Raw genomic sequence first — 21943 nt, forward strand, 5'->3', positions numbered from 1 at the left:
GATCCCACATTGTGGCTTTCTTACACCTTCGTTGCACAGAGAAATAACTGAACATATGACAATACTGAAATGTGGAAATTTAAAGATTGACCACCAAGCAGATAAAGGTTGAATTGCTGGCCTACATTTTAGCCTCTATACCTAAGTTTAACTTAGCAACATACTTAAATTTGTAGTAGAAATGTAGATAAACATAATTTCTTTTCTTTTCACACTCTCACTCCCTCTGCTTCCAATTTGCCCTTGACTGTCAAGCTCCCAAGGATCAATCATATATGGTTCATGGGTTGGTACATTTCCAAATTACTTTTGAGAGCCTGCTTTCCATTCAAGCTATGTTTCTGTTTGTGTACATTTTGGTAAAGGGCCACTATTTGGTTTAGATGAGGTGGCACTAATCTGAAGCAATTTATCTTTATCAACCAGCAAGGTTTGAAGACACAGCATCCTATTAATCCTGATCTCAAGATGACAAACAGTATTATAAATATTACCCGCTTCTGAGAACAAGGAATTATTAGCACCCCTTAGCCTCAATTCTTACTCACACACAGCCCAGCATGCAAGGATATTTGTGTGTGTGTGTGTGTGTGTGTGTGTGTGTGTGTGTGTGTGTGTGTGTGTAGTTCAGTATATTAACCATTAACGGGTCAAGGGATCTTCCTTTACTTCTCAGTAGATCTCCATAGCTTTAGATGGAATGAATTGCAGTTAGTTAAGTCATGCCATGGACTACCTGGATGCAGAGGAGTGGTAGGGGGCACCAGCCTGGGGAACCCCCAAGGGAACCCCCGGGGGAAGTGACTCACAGCTAGGGGATAAGTGTTGGGATGACGATAAGAGAGAAGAGGGAGCAGAGTGAGAGGAGGTGGTGTCAAAAGCTGAAGAGGCAACAGGGTTTAATGAGCAGGAAGAGGCTGTGGCAGAGAGCAGTCCAGAATCAGAGGCAGAAGCTGAAGCAGGAGAGGAGGAGGGCCAAGAGGCAGAGATGAGCCAGGCTGCTGACAAAACTAGGGAGTCCCCACACCCATCCTGACAATTCATTTTCTTGCTATTTTATAAAAAGAAGAAGAGTTTGGATTTGATATCCCACTTTATCACTACCCTAAGGAGTCTCAAAGCGGCTAACATTCTCCTTTCCCTTCCTCCCCCACAACAAACACTCTGTGAGGTAAGTGGGGCTGAGAGACTTCAAAGAAGTGTGACTAGCCCAAGGTCACCCAGCAGATGCATGTGTAGGAGCGGAGATGCGAACCCGGTTCCCCAGATTACGAGTCTATCACTCTTAACCACTACACCACACTGGCTCTCTTTATAAAAAACATATTTTATTCCATGCATTAGATAATCACTGAACAAGCATAATGACATATATTTTTGAGGAAACGGTACGTACAACTTAGAGGCTGTGTGCTGGGAAGATGATGGTTTCATATCAGCAAATGCCTTGTTTGTTAATACTGGCATCCAAGAAGCTATTTCACTTCTGCCCGAAACCAAAATTATAGAGCTAAATATGGTTTTGGAAAATTAGCCTATTCAGGATAAAGTAAATTGCTTTCTAAAATGTGTGTTTATGTCTTGTGTGTTTGTAAGCCATGAAAAGAGTGGTCAGAATCCTTGGATTGTAGAATGGAGTAAATATTTGTATTCATTTATTACATTACATTTATTACATGAAGAATACAATGCCTGAGGAAGTTTGGCATTTTCTGTTTACCAAAGGTGTAAGGTTTTCTGTATTCTTTGTGATGAAGAAAAATTATTTCAAGATCACATTTGTCTTGTTGAAGGAGTTGCAAAATATATAAAGCAAATCAAGGTAAACAGTGATATTGAAGGAAGAAAAACAAAGGAGCTTTCTGCAACACCACCACCAGGCTTTCTGTTTAACTCACAGATGTGGGAAACATTATCTGCACAGCCTCCATCTTAGCCAGATTATTTCCTAGAAGCATCGTGAAATATTGGGTGATATTTTATATCATTTACAATTATATACTTCCATTCAGTCTCCTGACAGCTAACTTGCCACCATCACTGAAGATGTGACAATGTCACCGGTCCGGTCCAGGAAGTGGGAAGGGTAGGAAAGAGATTTGGTGAATAGGACAGAAAACTGTCTAATTGGTTGGAAGATTCTCTGACTCAGATGATAAGCTTCTTCCGTGAGGTAAGCTTTATAAACTCAAACCTGGAAATATGAATTTGGTGGCATCTTGGGAAGTAATCGAGCATCAGTCATGAACCAAAGCCATTAAAATTAAAGCAATCTCAGGGATTACTTGGTTTTATTAACCTACCAAGGTTTATCTCATAATTCTTGGTTTTATTATCCAACCATGATAGATCAAATTCATGAATATTGCCTGCCACCCACCCATCCCGTTACTTCCACAGAGAAGAGTGCATTTCAATATACCCATGAATAGTTCTGCTCTGCAGAGGTAAATAGCTTACTACAAAAAACCCCCCCAAAAAAACCTCAAGCAATCCTATCCTCAGAGTAAATTGAAAATTCTTGTCCGTTCTGCTCCAATATGCTGTGAATGGCAGTTATTCAGAAAACTGGTTTCATGTCATAGCTATACCAACACACAGCTAGTCATAGCATATAAAAGTAATTGACAGATAGGCACACAAAATGCAACAGACATGATCTTCAGGTTAAAGTGTTAGTCCTGCTTTGGTGTGCCTCAAGGGAGTTTAATCCTTCTGAAGTTTTGAAGCATTAATTTGCCATGGCAAGAGTAAGAGAGACAAAATAGGCTGCAGAGCAGGACCATCACTATCTAATGTAAGATACAACTGGTGTTACATGAGAGTTGCGATAAAAATGTGCTGTCACAGTGCCATCCATATGAAATGGTGCAGATGACCAGGTAAGCGATAAACTCTGGAAAAAGAACAAAATTAGAGGCAGGACAGGAAAATTGGCTGTTTCAAGCAGAAAGAAAAGAAGAAAAAGAGAGAGTGAACAAAGCCCTCGCACAAAACAAAATCCATACTGTAAAAATACCAATAGTTTATATCAGGTGATGTCCAACTAAGCCACAGACCCAACGAAATCAATGGCCTGAATACTGTAAGGTAAAGGTAAAGGGTCCAGTCGTGACCGACTCTGGGGTGGCGGCACTCATCTCGCTTTATTGGCCAAGGGAGCCGGCATACAGCTTCTGGGTCATGTGGCCAGCATGACTAAGCTGCTTCTGGCAAACCAGAGCAGCGCATGGAAACGCCGTTTACCTTCCTGCTGGAGTGGTACCTATTTATCTACTTTCACTTTGACGTGCTTTCGAACTGCTAGGTTGGCAGGAGCAGGGACCAAGCAACGGGAGCTCACCCCGTCACAGGGATTTGAACCGCCAACCTTCTGATCGGCAAGTCCTAGGCTCTGTGGTTTAACCCACAGCGCCACCCGCGTCCCTGAATACTGTAAGACTGACTACCAATTATTAGTATTCTTTCACTGAACTCAAGGCAACATGCAGAAGATTCCTAGGCGGCCTTCTATTCACACACTGAATCAGAGCTGGGCATCCATGAGGTCAGGTGAGTCAGGATCCCCTAGGAAAGCACATCCCCATGTTGATCTTTATTCAGTGCCAGCCCACCATTGAGGCCAAGTGAGGCAAACATAACCAGCAGCAGGATCCCCCAGGGCAGCAGATCACCATGTCAATCTTTCTTACCTGCTTGCTCCTGGTGTAGATCTTTTCCTATTCCTCCTTTCTTGGTGGGGAGGCAGGGTGCCATTTTAGTGTCTGCCTCAGGGGCCAAAATGTATTGGGCCAACCTTGCACTGAATGGAGCTGGACCACACAAAAAGAAAACATTGCTGAAAGATTCAGACAAAAATTGTAGCCAGAACTGGAAAAGAAGTAACCTCTACAAAATTTACTTATTTTCTTGTCTTTGATACTGTAGCTCATTCAAGTGTGTTTTTGCCACAAATGTCCCTTTCTATAAATAAAAGCACTGTTCTAATTTTGGGTCCTAAAATGTATGTTTCTAGTCTCAAAATGTAACAGAGATGATTTCTCACCAGCTTACTGGGAGGCCTGCAGGGAAATTTCATATTCCACTTCCACACTGTATTTGGAAGCAAGTTATGGCCAAACTTATTATTATGTAGGAGATCCGTGACTAGATCTCCCAACAACTTTTAATTTCATGAAAAGCAGTTGCAGACACCACAATTTGGATCATGACCCCAGAATGAAATACAGTCTTCTTCATTTAAATTGAAAGAACTTATGTATTTGCTGGATCGTGCTCCTTGTGTTTTTGCCTTCTAGCTATCATCTCAGCAGCAATCTCGCTTCAGAAGTTGCTCAACAATTTTTTGATAATTTTATGCATGACAAACTCTTCCCTTCCCCTTTTCTTCCAAGTTTGATGCCCATTAATTTTAATCTTCTGCCTCTTGTCCAATGTAACTAATCCCATTTATATATATTAAAACAGCACTGATCCAACAAGTATCTGGGCCTTCAAGGCCCTTTCCCCCTTCTGATCCTTTTTATAGATTGCCTTGGCTCCACCTTTTGGCCTATATAGTCATTGGTTTTAAACTCTTAACTCCATAAAATCTGTTCAAAAAATACAGAACCCCAAGCAAGCACAGCTTATGCTCCACATGCTGTTTTCAGTAGCAGAAAACTTTCCCCAAGTATTACAGGTGTGCACCAGCCACAATATTATATTGGCATCCCAATCTGGCACTTCCGTAGATTACCTGCTGTAGTCCAAAGTACTTTGAACTCTGATTGTTCATACAAAAATAATGCTCCATGCCCTCTGCATTCCCTATTGCAGGGGAATAAAAAATTGGTGATAACTTTTTGTCCTTTGGGCAGAACTAGATAAAATTTGCAGGCATAATAGCCTGCATATAGCCTGCCAAATTGCAGATAAGTAGGTCCAAGATTTTTGTGCCGTTGTAGAGTATCAGAACCAGACAAACACAATTTTATGCCAGCAGCAGCCATTACCCTGAGGAAAGAGTGCCATTGCTTGCACTTCTTTTTATAATCACTGCATCTCCCTTTGGAATGTACTGTTGAGGAACAGCAAGCAGAACACCCACTGTAACAAGAGTGAAGGTAAGGAAGTAAGACACCACAGAACTGAAGAGCAAGTAGAAAACGTTGAATAGTGTGCTTTGATTCTATGGCACAGTATAAGTCAACACTTCATAGCCAATCAGCATGTAACATAGTATACCCTCCTGGTGACCTGAAGTAAGCAAAATGTATAAAAATATATCCTCTGCGCCCATGAGGCGTACAGGCTCTGGAATCCATTGTCCTGTACCTTCTTACTGCAGTCTGAATCAATATATTCTTTTCCACCCTGGTGTGATTATTGGCTCAAGTCACCCCCTACTCTTATCCGTAACACTGTGCACTTTAAAATGTGAGGTTTTGTTTTTTTACAAACCATCTATCACTTATTTTATTTTTGCCAGAACTTGATGAAAGCTTGCTAGAGCCTCCTGAGAGAATGAATCCTGCTGAGTATCAGAAGGATAGCTGCAATGATTCTCCTGAAAGGGCACCTTTTAGACTTATTCGCTCCCCTGTTGTTTTCTGGGAAATTGTTATGAAAATGGAAGGCAAGAGATAGGATTCCCTAGGTGCCAAACTGGAGGCAAATAGGTCCGGGGTTTTGTGCTACGTACATTTGATTTTGGGGATGGGGGGGGGCTAAAAGAGATTCAGTATTCTCCTTACTGTTGTTGTTTAGTTGTGTCCGACTCTTCGTGACCCCATGGACCAGAGCACGCCAGGCACTCCTGTCTTCCACTGCCTCCCACAGTTTGGTTAGACTCATGTTTGTCGCTTCGACAACACTGTCCAACCATCTCATCCTCTGTCTTCCCCTTCTCCTTGTGCCCTCCATCTTTCCCAACATCAGGGTCTTTTCCAGGGAGTCTTCTCTTCTCATGAGGTGGCCAAAGTGTTGGAGCCTCAGCTTCACGATCTGTCCTTCCACTGAGCACTCAGGACTGATTTCCTTCAGAATGGATAGGTTTGATCTTCTTGCAGTCCATAGTACTCTCAAGAGTCTCCTCCAGCACCATAATTCAAAAGCATCAATTCTTCGGCAATCAGCCTTCTTTATGGTCGAGCTCTCACTTCCATACATCACTACTGGGAAAACCATAGCTTTAACTATACAGACCCTCCTTACTGTACCACCTCCTCAAATAAGCCCAGGACCCCTCTGAAATATCCCACTTCAAGATTCAGGATTCATTCTAATCCATCACACACCCTTGCTGAGCATCTTGTTATACTTAACTGGTGAAGCTACAGTGCAAGCAACATAATCAACCTTATAGTTATTAATAAGTAAAGGGTCAAGTGATAGTTGGTTTGGAGTTCAATTATCTGAGCATCTTTGCATGTTACCTGGATGCAGCCAGTGGCAAGGAAAGGAAACACAAGTTAGTTATTGTGCATCCTGTTTTCACATGGCTGGCGTAATTTCTGAAAAAGAATTTGCATGAAAGATATACACACACACCAGATGTGGAAGCAGATGGAACTTCTGGATGTAGCAAGTGCCTTTGTCAAAATAATGAGTGCCCAAAAGTGTTCAAAGATTGTTCTGCTTGTGCTGCATATTAATAGCAAGAGTACTATCCTTTTATCCTTGTGTCTTTTTAGTATTTTACTAATAATATATGTCAGGGATGTATTTGTGCTCTTGCTATATACTGAAATTATTCAAACACCTCACAATTGTGGCGAAGAGATTCAGGCAGGGCAGAGGGATTCAGGCAGGCTATGAAGCCTTATTATTATTATTATTATTATTATTATTATTATTACCACCACCATTAGAATGAAACAAATCATCCAATGAAGTTGTTAGGTTGTGCTGGATGGCAACACGGAATAGTTTAGGTCTATGTAATCCTGCTACTGCAAAATCCATTAGACCTTTCTTCTTCTTTTTCATAAAATTTTATTAAAGCTTTTCATAGTATAGTAAGATGAAAGAAACTAATCTAAATAAAAACAAAAACAGAGAGGCAAAAAAAGGAAATACAGAGTCCTTTCTCTCTCTTTATGAAATGTTTTATTGCTTTTACAAAATTTTATACATTTTAACTTTAGCCATTTCGAACATTAAAATTAAAGGGTTCTCTTGAAGCTTCGGACCTCCTTTCCTCCCTCCATGGGTTCCATATTCAAGATAACGTTTTCTGCATCTTTTTCTTTTATCCATCTGTTAAATATCTATAGTTACCATACTTAATTCCAAATAATAATAATAATAATAATAATAATAATAATAATAATAATAATTTGTTATTTATACCCCACCCATCTGGCTGGGTTTCCCCAGCCACTTTGGGTGGCTCCCAACCAAATATTAAAACCGATACAGCATCAAACACTAAAAACTTCCCTAAACAGTTGTCTTTTAAAAGTAAAATACCGTATTTTTCGCTCTATAAGACGAAACCAGACCACAAGACGCACCTAGTTTTTGGAGGAGGAAAACAAGAAAAAAAAAATCTGAATCTCAGAAGCCAGAACAGCAAGAGGGATCGCTGCGCAGCGAAAGCAGCAAACCCTCTTGCTGTTCTGGCTTCCGGGATAGCTGTGCAGCCTGCATTCGCTCCATAAGACGTACACACATTTCCCCTTACTTTTTAGGAGGGAAAAAGTGAGTCTTATAGAGCAAAAAATACGGTAGGTGTTTATTGCTGGGAGGGCGTTCCACAGGGCAGGTGCCACTACCGAGAAGGCCCTCTGCCTGGTTCCCTGTAACCTCACTTCTCGCAATGAGGGAACCGCCAGGAGGCCCTCGGCGCTGGACCTCAGTGTCCGGGTTGGACAATGGGGGTGGAGACGCTCCTTCAGGTCTACAGGACCGAGGCCGTTTAGGGCTTTAAAGGTCAGCAGCAACACTTTGAATTGTGCTCGGAAACATACTGGGAGTTTGCTGACCCCTGCAATAAAGACTCACGACAATACGTTTACTCACAAGTTGTTCACAGTACACATCCTAGCAGGCAGGCTTTAAGCTTCAGGTTACAAAGATATAACGTAGCTCACATCCTTTGTGAGGATGGGCCTAAGTGCTGCTGGCTGAGAGCCAGAGACTTAACTGAATTGAACAGAGCTGAAATTGAACAGAAGACAAAATGGCTGTGTGCCTCTGCTTTTTATAGAGTCACACTCACCAGCTGAGTCATTTACAAGAGGAACAGGAAGTTACATATCCCCCTGTCTCTATCCACTCTAGGAGGTAAAGCGTGGTGTAATTGACTGTACTGATATAACACATCCCACAAAAAAAATAAACCTAGCAAGACTAGAAGTTAAATGGGATACTGCAGACTTTCCATCCAATGACCTCTAATAGTGGTGTTAGTATTGCTGCTTCTGTATAAAGTGTAGAAGAACTAGTTCGGGATTTGTTCTCCACATGCTTTGGAAAGCTTTGAATGCTCCCTCAAGGCTCAAGGAATTCAGCAGAGAAAAAGAAGCTTATTTACATTCTGCATTCACAGACCATATGGTAAATCTCATTAACATCAGAGGGAGCTGTGAAAATGAGGAATAATCGTGTTCTGATAGGGTACTTTTAATTTGATGTGAATGGATTTAACTAAAATAGCATCAATGCCACAGAATCTTTCCAAAGACAAGTCAAGGTAAAATGGACTTTGTATGATACACATCTCTGGCTTAGAGACTTCAATGTGGCTAATCCTTGGGTTGCTTAGCCAGTTCAAAACAGCCTTTTCTTTCAGACCTGGGAGCACTCGATTAATTCTAGAGAAAAATAAGCAACTTTGCTCCTTTTCCTTTCACAGGTGTTGAAATAATTTCTTTCTGGAATAAAGCCAGCCGTCTACTCATGCTTTTAGGGTGACTTTGGAGGGCTTAAAAAATTTCAATTTGTGGATGACAGTAGATATTAGTTCTCTCTCTCTCTCTCTCTCTCTCTCTCTCTCTCTCTCTCTCTCTCTCTTACACACACACACACACACACACACACACACACACACACTGTGTTTAGTGTTTTTTCAGCCCCTTTTCCAATGCAAATTTTCCACTATTATCATTACTCACTAATTACTTAGTGTGGTGTTGTGGTTAGAGTGTTGGTCTGAGACCTGGGAGACCAGGGTTCACTGGGTGACCTTGGGCCAGTCACTGTCTCTTAGCTTAACCTACCTCACAAGGTTGTTGTGAGGATAAAATTGGAACTATGTATGCCACCTTGTAACCCTTGCAGGAAAGGTGCGATATAAATAAATCAATTATATTAATTAATTATGCCAACAAAAATTAGTATTCATAAATAAATGGATGCTGATTCATCCTAATGAATATCATATGTTCCGCAAGACATCGTCACTACTGAAATTTAATGATACGGTAACTAACTATATTAAAGAAATAACTGCAGAACAATTAAGCATTCATTTAACCAGGTCCAGCCTGTAAAGAAGAAGAGGAGGAGGAAGAGGAGGAGGAGGAGGAGTTTGGATTTGATATCCTGCTTTATCACTCCCCTAAGGAATCTCAAAGCGGAAAACATTCTCCTTTCCCTTCCTTCCCCACAACAAACACTCTGCGAGGTGAGTGGGGCTGAGAGACTTCAGGTAAGTGTGACTAGCCCAAGGTCACCCAGCAGCTGCATGTGGAGGAGCAGGGATGCGAACCTGGTTCACCAGATTACGAGTCCACCGCTCTTAGCCACTACACCACACTGGCTCTCAGAGAACAAACAATTATAAGCAGCCCATGAGCTGTGTGATTGTCAACTTCTCTAAGCAAATATATGTCCACATTTATTGAGTCTTGCTCTCCAGTATATCCATTGCAGGGCAAAGGGGAACAAAACTCCAAATGTGTAAGGTCTGTTATACACAGCCAGTGGATTCTGTCATCTTTTGAGGCTGTTGTTATTCAGCAAGGGAATAAATTAGTACTCAAGATAATTTTGACAAAAGAAATGTCTATATGACTAATCTGACTCAGTAACACTGTCCTGCTTTATACATACATACATACATACATACATACATACAAATAAACCACACTGCAACCCACTGAACACAACTGTTTTGACATGTTGACTCCCACTTCCACCACATATGGAATATGAAAATCAGCCTAAGTTCCACCATCTTGTAATGTGAAGAGCCTTCTGGTTCATGGCACAATTTATCTTCATATTTCTGTACAGCAGAGCTGGATAATGGATAATGGGAGTTGCAGTCCAACAACACCTGCCGCGTCACAGATTCCCCATTCCTGCTTTACAGCTAGGAGCGAAGCTGACAATTGCTACATAAAATGCTGTCAGAAACCTTATTAATTTTTGAGCGATGTTGTATTGTTTTAAGTACCGTGATCTGCATCTTTAACAAATAAAAGAAAATAGAGCTTTATCGCCTTCCAGGAAGCTTTATGCCAAACCTTACACCTCACTAAAATATATACTGTTTAATATTAATAACTTCTGGCATGCCATTATCTGCGTCAATCAATTAATAGATGGATGATATACTGAGCTTTGACAACTTGGGTCGCTCTGTCATTCTCCTCCAGTCTACTGAAGAATTGATCTATTCTCTTTTGTGGAGAGTTGCTAAATATTGTATCACAGAATACAGTGGCATAGCATGCGTTGCCAGAACCCGGGGCTGCGCAGAGGAGCAGGGATGGGAAGGAGGGAAATGGAAAGAGTCCACATGTGCATTCAACTGCCTAATGGCGTCTGCATCACCCAGGAGATTGCAGCAGCAGAGATAAGAAAAGAAGAGTTGTTCCATTGTCTTGAGAGGTCACTTCCTGGTTCCCATGGAGAAGATGTTTTCAACGGAGCCCAGTGACAAAAGCGCACAGCTGTATTGAGGCAGCACCGGGTGTTGAAATTTTACTCCCTTAACACTTATGTGCCCCAGGGCAACCGACCCTATGGCCCTCCCCACACTATGCCACTGACAGAGTAGCCTTCTAGTGAACGACCCATAGATATAAGAAAAACATGAGCAAAATGTCAATATATATTTGCTCTAATGTAGACTGTAAGGAGAATCAATGTATCTATGTCCTGTCTCATTACATTGACAGCCAATAGGGTGTATCAGTGAACAGAGCCAGGATTCAACTCACCTTTCAGCAACTAAGCTCATTGGGCAATCTCTGGCCAGTCATTATTGCTCAGTCTATGTTACCTCAGGGTTGTTGAGGAGGGCAGAAAAAATACTTTGACTCTCCATGTCAGCCAGAGGAAAGAGTGGGGGCAGGGGAAATGTAATTAAAAAATTACCAAAAGTAAACCATTTTTCTTCATTATATCTAACAGTCTACTAGCGATGTGAATAAGTCACATTTCATTTCAAGGGAAATCCTCATGGTGCAGCTTTGGTGCACAAAACAAAGCTTTTAGAATCCTTGCTTTTATTTATAAGCTGTGCCTGGGATTTAGCCTTGTCAGAGCTGCTATAGAAAAAGAGGACTGATTTAATAGATTTTTTTCAGCTGAGGTATTTCCCTTCTGCAACTTTGCTTGAGTTTCTTTTTAATGGTGTGTTGTTCTTTTATTCCCCTTAGATTACTGTATTTTGCCTAAAGAAAAAGTTTATCTCATACGGACAGTCTACTTCTTCAACTCAACTACAACCATCTAATTGTTTTCTGCATTTTGCCTCTGAAAATGACATACATTTTGCTTCAGAAACAGGCACCCGTTCCCCTGTTATTTGATGCACACAAACACCCTACTAATTAGCCACTTTACAGCACCTCCATTCCTCTTCCTCAAGAGCTGTTCAGGTTGATTTGGTTGAAAACTGACGCTGTCAGGAAAGGATTGTGATTCAGATTTTGGATCCATACCCACAAAGCTGTTTACAAAACAGCCTTAATGATCCGATCTATCTTCTTCTGTACAGACCCAAATAACATACAGTAAGTCGTCCCTAGGGGACGCAGGTGGCGCTGTGGGTTAAAGCCTCAGCGCCTAGGACTTGCCGATCGAAAGGTCGGCAGTTCGAATCCCCGCGGCGGGGTGCGCTCCCGCTGCTCGGTCCCAGCGCCTGCCAACCTAGCAGTTCGAAAGCACCTCCGGGTGCAAGTAGATAAATAGGGACCGCTTACCAGCGGGAAGGTAAACGGCGTTTCCGTGTGCGGCTCTGGCTCGCCAGATGCAGCTTTGTCACGCTGGCCACATGACCCGGAAGTGTCTCCGGACAGCGCTGGCCCCTGGCCTCTTGAGTGAGATGGGCGCACAACCCCAGAGTCTGGCAAGACTGGCCCGTACGGGCAGGGGTACCTTTACCTTTACCTTTAAGTCGTCCCTACTGGATCAAACCAGAGGCAGAGCAGTGGTCAACTAGACACCTATGGGAAGTCCACAAGCAGGGCAAGAATGAATAGTACTCTCCCCACTTGTGATTCCCAGAAATTAGCATGCATAATCATACTACCTCCATCAATGAAGATTGAATATATCTATCAAGGCAAGAAGCCATTGGTAGCCTTATCTTCCATGATCCTTTACTTTTCTCCCTGCTCTCTCTCCCAATTCTTTTCTCCTCATTAACTTTACATCTGTTCCACTACTGTAATCTTCTCCCACTGTTGATCTTTGAAACACAGTCATGGAATCATAGAAATCTAGTCCAATGCAGGAATCTCAGCTAAAGCATCCATGACAGATGACCATCCAACCTCTGCTGAAAAACCTCCAAGGAAGGAGAGTCCACCACCTCTCGTGGAAGACTGTTCCACTGTTGAACAGCTCTTACTGTCTGAAAGTTCTTCCTGATGTTTAGCTGGAAACTCTTTTCTTGTAACTTCAAGCCATTGATTTGGGTCCTGTGAGCCTGCTCACTTTAACGGTGATAGCTGCACAGGAGCCAAGAGCATGCTGCCCTTTCAAAAATGGAAACATAAAAAGAAGCATGTATATGAGAAAAGTGGAGCTTATACCTAGATATATCTTGCTTTTGTCCTATATTCATTGTATGTTTGTGGCCTCCTAACTTTACGGAATTTGGCCTAAAGCCAGAAAACCCTAATCTTGTTTGTTAAGATGTTTCCAGAGTTAGTCGGCTGCAGCAAAACCCAAAGATATTGTAGCATCTTATTATGGCATCAGCTTTTCAGGACCAGAGTCCACTTCATCAGCTGCATGAACTGTTATCTTCACTCAGCAGACAAACATGGGCACAATGGGGGGAAAGCTGGTAGAAGGTTTCTGCCAAGCACTAAGGATCTATTGGCAGCCATATCAAAGTTTGCTTTAGATTTGAAAGACAGTTTATTCTACGGCTTCTAGAAACGTGACTGGCCTGGTTAGGGGTGGAGAAACTAAGAATGTTTTGAGAACTAAGAACATTTCCTAGGAAACCACTAAACTTAGAAGTATATCCTGACAGAATTGATACTCCCCTCAGCCTTTGAACTGCGTTAACATGGTTAGGTCAACATGGGATTTGTACTTTTCTTGCTCAAGATTATGCTAATTAATCACAAGTGTTTTCTGATCATTCTTCTGTGAGTTTGTTGTTCAAAATATTATATATGCAGTTTTAATATAGAACAGGAAGGCTGACTCGTGTGCCCTGAGCCAGGAAATAAACTGGTGTAGGAAACAGGGAAAACTGCATTCTCTGAAGAGGGAATAGTGTGGAGCAAGCTTAAATAGTCTGTCACCACCTCTCCCCATCAGGTAAAATTACCCATCAGGCCATAACATTCTCCCTTGGGAGATACCACCTTTCAGAGGAGGGTGTGTGTGGCAAATTCATCTCCCCCAAAAATGGTAGGAACGGCATTATAGAAAATGGTTACTGTTGGCTGCTGTATAGAGCTCTTTCATCAAGTTCATATTGGTCCTGATAGACATTTGGAGTGTATTCTACTTTGTGGGACAATGCTGTTTCCATACAGACTCCAGAATATTCTCTGTTCACTTTTGACAGCCACCTTCACACCACAGAAGATAATTTGGTAACTAACAATGGCAGCTTCAGAAGTCTGCACATTCAGCAATTCTCTTGCTTTAAAGGTAAAGGTAAAGGTACCCCTGCCCGTACGGGCCAGTCTTGCCAGACTCTGGGGTTGTGCGCCCATCTCACTCAAGAGACCAGGGGCCAGCGCTGTCCGAAGACACTTCCGGGTCACGTGGCCAGTGTGACATCGCTGCTCTGGTGAGCCAGAGCTGCACACGGAAACGCCGTTTACCTTCCCGCTAGAAAGCGGTCCCTATTTATCTACTTGCGCCCGAGGGTGCTTTCGAACTGCTAGGTTGGCAGGCGCTGGGACCGAGCAACAGGAGCGCACCCCGCCGCGGGGATTCGAACCGCCGACCTTTCGATCGGCAAGCCCTAGGCGCTGAGGCTTTTACCCACAGTGCCACCCGCGTCCCATCTCTTGCTTTACACTGGATTTAAGCAATCCCAAAACATTAATGAAAGTCTGACTGCTGCTTTTTGAATGGAATACTAATGATATTCCGGAGGAGCAGAAAATGCAGCTTTAGTTCAACAGCATATATTGAGTCTTTTTTTCTATGTCTATAAAATACATTGTAACATAATATAACTCTCTATTTGTGTTTCAGAATAGATGTGATACTACAGTTTCAGGTCATATTAAGCACACTACTCTAAAGACACCGAGGAAGGCAGATATCCTGTGATTTTGCCATATCTTTTTATTCAGTTACATGTTTAGGCCTGTTTTATGGAGATGATTGCCCTGAAGGATTAGATGGATTGAAAAAGTAATCAGTTGGTCCTCAAAGAAAGAGAGAGTGCAAACACTTACTGCCCTAGGGTTTTCTTCATGATTCTACAGAGCAGGAATCATTAATGCAGCAAGCATGCTGGTTGTTATAAAGAGGCAAGAAAGCATCAGACAACAAGACAGGGGTCCCAATTGCATTGAAAAGTACACATTTCACACACAAAAACTTAGAAGGGTGACTTCACTTTTTGCTTCATAACTTTATTTCTAGGAAGGCTAGAGAGTGTTTTTTTTAAAGTTCAGGGTCTAAGCACCTGTCTAGAGGCACTAATGAAGGTCTCTAAGGGTACCTATGGAACCTGTAGGCACTGGGATGGAAAAACCTGGCTTAGGTTATGTAGAACTTTGATCCTGAAGTGATGGCTTGGAGCTTGCGCTAAGTGAGTTGCAACAGCAGCAACACCATGAAGCAAATGTGAGGATTAAAGTGCGTCCCTAAATGAATATTTGGGCTAAAGGACAGTCCCAGATCCAAAAAGAGTGAAGACCAGTGTTCTAGGACATGGTGTGAAGATCTGAAGAAGAACGGTGATCAACAGGGATATTATGACCTTTTGGGAAGGCACTGTGAGATCACGAGAAACTTAAATGTTACTCCAGCAGTCTTACAGGAACATAATAGGCACTCCATCAGCAAGAAGCGTATGACATTAGATTTACAGAGGCTTCTACTACACAAAGACTACCAGGAAAAGGCAAAATGAGAAAGGTTTAGCTTGAACTTTAAATGTTATTGACTCAGCATTGCCATGGGGTGTTGCTAAAATATTCTTGAGAAGCAAAAGGCAAAGCAAACATCTGGCTGAGTTGTCTGAACCTTAAACAAACTGGATCTGGAAAACGATCCAGAGGGGATTGGTTGTAGTAGCATTAAAAATTATTGAAAGAATTTTTTCAAAAATAAATAAATAAAATAAACCAACATTATTTAAAACTTAGAGCACTTGAGGTGAAGGCTGGAATGGTGACACCTAAAATGAACCCATACAACTTTTCATCTCTACACAATTCAAACTAAATCCGAAAGACAAACCTGATAGTGTGACTGGATGCAAAGGAAGGCAGAGTGCCTGTATATAAGATATAGTGCAGAATATAACATATAGTGCCTGTATATAACATATAGTGAAGAATTTTGGCCTATATAGCTTGTCACACGAGGGACACAGGTGGCGCTGTGGTCTAAACCATAGAGCCTAGGGCTTGCCGATCAGAAGGTTGGCAGTTCAAATCCCTGCGACAGAGTGAGCTCCCATTCCTCTGTCCCAGCTCCTGCCCACCTAGCAGTTCAAAAACACATCAAAGTGCAAGTAGATAAATAGGTACCGCTCTGGCGGGAAGGTAAACGGCGTTTCCGTGCACTGCTCTGGTTCACTAGAAGCGGCTTAGTCATGCTGGCCACGTGATCAAACACTGTGGACAAATGCTGGATCTCTTGCCTTTGGAGCGAGATGAGTGCCGCAACCCCAGATTCGTCCGCAACTGGACGTAACGGTCAGGGGTACCTTTACCTTTACCTAGCTTGTCACACAGACATTAAAAACTGCATATATTTTTTCTTCAACAGAGTTGATTTAGAAGCAGGCAACCCAGGCAACTATCTAGGGCACCAACCTTGGATGGCAACTCTCAAAGCCATGGTAGCCAATGTTCCTGGACTACAACTCCTACCCTCCTTGACTATTAGCCATGTTAGCTGGGCTTATGGGAGTTGAATTACAACAACCTTTGCAGGGTACCCCACTGACTACACTGGACAAAACTATTATTTCATCAATCAATTTGGTAGCTGAAACAATGAGTATAAGAGACTCATATTCATTTCTAAAGTTCGCATCAATGACTTGCATGGCCAGCATTGTGTTAATACCAGTGGTGCATTTTGTTTTTTTAGCCAAAGGAAACTTTGTAGCAATAAACAATTATTGGGGTTTTTTTTAATGGTTCTGTGATATTGATTATATGCAATAGCTCAGTTGGTAGAGCATGGGGCTCATAACCTCAGGGTTATGGGTTCGAGTTCGATATTGGGCAAAAAGATTCCCACATTGCTGCAGGGGGCTGGACTAGATGACCCTCGTGGTCTCTTCCAACTCTACAATTCTATGATGCTATATAAATCCTTAAATAAATATAACGCATTGATGCTCGTAGTTTTAAAGAGCAATAAAAACTACAACTCACCACACCGTAGCAGGGAATGCTGTGCACAGGTGATGCCAGTGCCAGATTTACGTATAAGCTAAACAAGCGATAGCTTAAGGCCCCACTCTCTTGGGGCCCCAAAACAAATTTAAAGGGGAAAAACACTGGGTGTACATTTCCAAAATTTAAGATAAAAAAAACCTACATACAGCAACAGTGTGTCGTGTTGTGTAGGCTCCTATGATGTAAGTAATGGACCCCGCCTGCTAGCCTGCTCCCTAAAATATCACTGGTTTGCTCATTTCTATATATAGGGTGCCTACATTCTGCATGGACTGGTTTCATGGCAACATGTGCAAATGGCTTTAGATACCTATTAGGTCCATAAATTACCATATAGGATATATTCAACACAAAAACAGTGGCAATTTGTTGTTGACAAAGGACAGCTGGACATATAAAGGGCCCCCTTACCTTCAGTAGCTTTGGGCCTCATCAAACCTAAATGCGGTCCTGTTCCTGGCTCAGTGTGTTATCCAGATGTGATCTATTGATGGGCAACTTTGAGGCCCTTGCTTCTCTCCTTTCTTTTGGTGCTCTATCTTTAGACTGGAATTAGACCAGGCAGCCCTTAAAATAAAATATATGCTCAAAAAGAGGTCTGTCCTCTCATAGCCCTCCACACACTGGCCTGCCCTCTGCAAAACAGGACATAAGGCCACTGTATTCTCAACCCCGTAAGAAATCTTTGCCACAAGAGACTTTAATCCGGTATCCAAAAATTAAAATCTAGCAATTAGCTTTTATAATCATGGGGATTTGAAATTTGAAATTGCAAGATACCTTTAAGGCAGAGGGGTATAAATAACATATTGTCCATGTGGTGTATTTATTGTCTGACAATAATCTTAATTCCTTATGAAGGGCAGAGAGGATATCTCTCCCAGAGGAAGGCTGTTCTTTACAAAACTTATCCACAGCCTAAAAAGAAAAGGAAAGAAAATCTGTCAGCCATATTTTATTCCCTGCTGAACATAACACATTAATTAAAGTCGCCTTGAATATTGCTGCAACATGCAAAAATTAAATAACATTTTGTACTAAAAGAACAGTCAGTAAATATATAGGAAGTTTTTTAACAGTTATAATGGTTATCATGCCCCCCCGCCAAGGATTGCCTTTTTTTTTAAGCTTTTGCAACTTTCCCCACTGCTTCTTCCATCACGTTGGCATACAAAATTCCCCCCTGACCCCCTTACACCCCCAAACCAGAACATGTCAGGAATTTTCCTGACATATGGAAGCCTATCCCCCCCCCCAAAAAAAAACCCCACATTATTTCTAGCTACATATAATGCTCCTGTGGAATAAAAATTATTTCACGTCCTAATTGAAAAGTTCATCAGAAAGAAATACCCTTTAGTGCTGCTGTGCTGCTGTGAACAGAAGGTCACCATCCTTGCCCGTAAGTATGAATGAGTTGGTGGAAGCTTTGAGCCCATGTCAGGAGTGGCCACTCACTGACACACACTGGTGCCTGCTAGTGGCGTAGCAAGGTCAGCTGGTACCTGGTGCAGAAATTTCTTGTCACCCCCACCACACACACACATGGGGGGGGGGTTGCCTGCAAAAATGGTTAAACTTTATTTCATAGGTTTTTTGGGGGGGTTGATGAGCTGCTGTTGAGCTTCTTTTGCAGAGATTATGTGCCTTGCGACGAGCGGTCTGCCTGCTGCCCTACACCTGAGGCGGAGCTGGTGGGCAGACCATTTCAGCAGCAGAAAGTCTGCGCACGCCAAAGCCACAGTGTCTCTTACAGCCGTTGAGTGCCGCACAACATTTTGTCACCCCCTTTGGAGGTGACACCCAGGACGGACTGCACCCACCACACCCACATTGCTCTGCTTCTGGTGCCTGCACACACATACATATGTCAAGCCTAAAAGGGTGCTCTACCCAATACTGTGCCATTTTCAGTATTCTCACACCAACTAACGGTAAAGGTAAAAGTAAAGGGGCCCCTGACCATTAGGTCCAGTCGTGGATGACTCTGGGGTTGCGGCGCTCATCTCGCTTTACTGGCTGAGGGAGCCGGTGTACAGCTTCCGGGTCATGTGGCCAGCATGACTAAGCCCCTTCTGGTGAACCAGAGCAGCGCACGGAAATGCCGTTTACCTTCCTGCCAGAGCAGTACCTATTTATCTACTTGCACTTTGACGTGCTTTCGAACTTCTAGGTTGGCAGGAGCAGGGACCAGACAACTGGTCACCCCGTAATGGGGATTCGAACCACCGACCTTCTGATCAGCAAGCCCTAAGCTCCTGACAATGTAGGCCCCAAGAAAGTGCCCCAGCCCAAGTTAGTATCCACGGTTGTGTAAGCCCATCCAAATATACCACACCTGAGGTGCTAAATACTGTAGATTTTTTTTAATGGCTTCAGGATTTGTTATCAAAGGCTATGGAAGCACTCAGTGACCCACAACCTCTGTTCCATTAATGGGATGGAGGTTGTTCACAAGAAGCTGGCTTAAAAACTTAGTGAGAGTCAGGTGGTCATTTTCCACCCTGTCATGCTGTCTTTCAGAGTCTCCCATCTCAGGGAAGTGCCTAAGAAGGTGGCACACAAGTTTTGTTTGCTCCGTTGTCAACAGAGGGGTAGCCAACAGTGGCATGCCAGAAAAACATCTGGTCTGCTTTGGTATACTTCTTTCAATGATGCCGTTTGTATGGTGAGGTTATGTGTAGCAAACTGTAATAATTCTGCCTCTTCTCAGACACACACACACATTTTTTGGCCTGCTGGATTTCTCATTTGAGAAGAAGCTTTACATGGGTAACTTCCATGGGCTGCTCTAGCCAGGCACATCTTTTGAATGTTGTATGTAGTACATTTAGTACTTTTTATAATTCTTTCTAATCAGCCTGGGTGTCACGAACCCTATTTCTGGTGTGTCAACCAGGTGGCAGTACGTGATAGCCATCCCTCACTTCAAAATCTGACTGGTTCATGGGTTTGATTCAGGCATTCATGCTTTGGTGTCTCACCTTTAATATACTATTCCTTGCTCACCAAGTGCTTAGGACCCAAGTTCACTCAACTTAGTCTGGATCCAGCCCATAGATTGGTCTGCCATGTTAACTTTGCTAAAGGCAGGGGGAGAACATGTAGTAGAAAATGTACCGTATTTTTTGCTCTATAAGACTCACTTTTTCCCTCCTTAAAAGTAAGGGGAAATGTGTGTGCGTCTTATGGAGCGAAAGCAGGCTGCGCAGCTATCCCAGAAGCCAGAACAGCAAGAGGGATTGCTGCTTTCACTGTGTAGCGATCCCTCTTGTTGTTCTGGCTTCTGAGATTCAGAATATTTTTTTCTTGTTTTCCTCCTCCAAAAACTAGGTGCGTCTTGTGGTCTGGTGCGTCTTATAGAGCGAAAAATACGGTATATATGGGAGCCCTGCATATACTGTCCTTTGATCATTTAGTTTTACATCTTTGGGTAGTCGCCTGCCACATTTTTTTGCTGTTTTGTTCCAGTCTTAAGGCCTTGTTCAATAACTTTCCATCAGCCAAATTTGTAAAGCAAACATAAAAGGTTAAATTGATTTCATCAAGGACTATCTAAGAAACATCTGGCACCACAGAGATGAAGTTAATCACCACAGCAGCTATTTATTAAAAATTTATACAATCTTCAGGCCAACAAAGGGACTTTCCAAAGGTCAGACCTCATGAAATAATTCTGCAGTTTAGGTTTTTAAACAGATCTGGTACCCAGTGCAAAGACAACAGATCTTCGGTTCCATAATCCAACATTAATGGATTATGTCCTTTGGTCTTCCTCCAAGATTGCCACTTGGGAGAGCACCAAAAGTGGCTTCTTGATCTCTATTCATAATAAGGCAGTAATCTGAATTGTTTCACAGTAATCTCTCATATTGAATGCGATAGTGGTTTTAAGCCATTGAAATTTGACAGGTATTAAGGTATTAAGATTTAATTATATTCTTTGTGATTGTTACTGAAACCTGGGAAAGTATTCTCCAGCCTTTAAGACTATTCTTTCTTTTACTGTTGATTTGTTTTATTATATGCATGTTTCATCATTTTACTTTGATGTATAGTTTATTGCCATAATATTACTTGGTAAACTGTAGGGGGGGGGAGAGAATTAAATTGTTCATGTCATTTGGAGAAGCCATATGGAACAGACGACAGATAAACAGGAAGCATTTCCTCACCAGCAAGATTTGTACTATAAGTTTTTTAAAGCAAAAAACTTCAGGCTACATTTTACAAATACACATTTAGAATCCAAAAGTGTTTTAAGAACGACATCCCATCCCATTTCTTGAACACATTTATTTTATCTCACTGGCGCCTCTAGCTAAACAGATTTGCAGGCTTAAGGGAAGTGTAAATGGGATGAGGGAACACAATAAAGGCAGGAATGCTTCTTCCAAACCACCTTCAACTTTCTCTTTCAAAAGGAAAGTCTCCAATAGTATGGATAAGTCATCTCCACTGAGATAAAGTCATTTAATTGTTGCTTTAAGCAGGCATATAATATGGTTTCCACAGGTCTCCAGACTCAGCCTGAAAGATTGTGAAGGATACCCCAATGGAGAGGAACTCGTATAGAAATGCTAAGTTTGTCAGATATTGGGGAAAGAACAAAAGACAGCAACATGGAAACCTACCATTTCCCCAACATTACTCATGCACAAACACCTCATCCACGAGTCATATGTATCTGCTTACATCAATACATGTGCAGACAATAGTTGCACCTGCCGACTCCCATGTCTTGCAATATGGATAGAAATGCTTTCAAGTTTTGAAATGTTAAAATGATAGTAATATTAGTGAAAGGTGAGCTCCCGTTGCTCAGTCCCTGCTCCTGCCAACCTAGCAGTTTGAAAGCACATCAAAGTGCAAGTAGATAAATAGATACCGCTCCGGCGGGAAGGTAAACAGCGTTTCCGTGCGCTGCTCTGGTTCACAAG

The sequence above is a fragment of the Podarcis gaigeae genome (assembly GCF_964106915.1).
Source record: "Podarcis gaigeae genome assembly, chromosome: 11".
NCBI classification, from domain to species: domain Eukaryota; kingdom Metazoa; phylum Chordata; class Lepidosauria; order Squamata; family Lacertidae; genus Podarcis; species Podarcis gaigeae.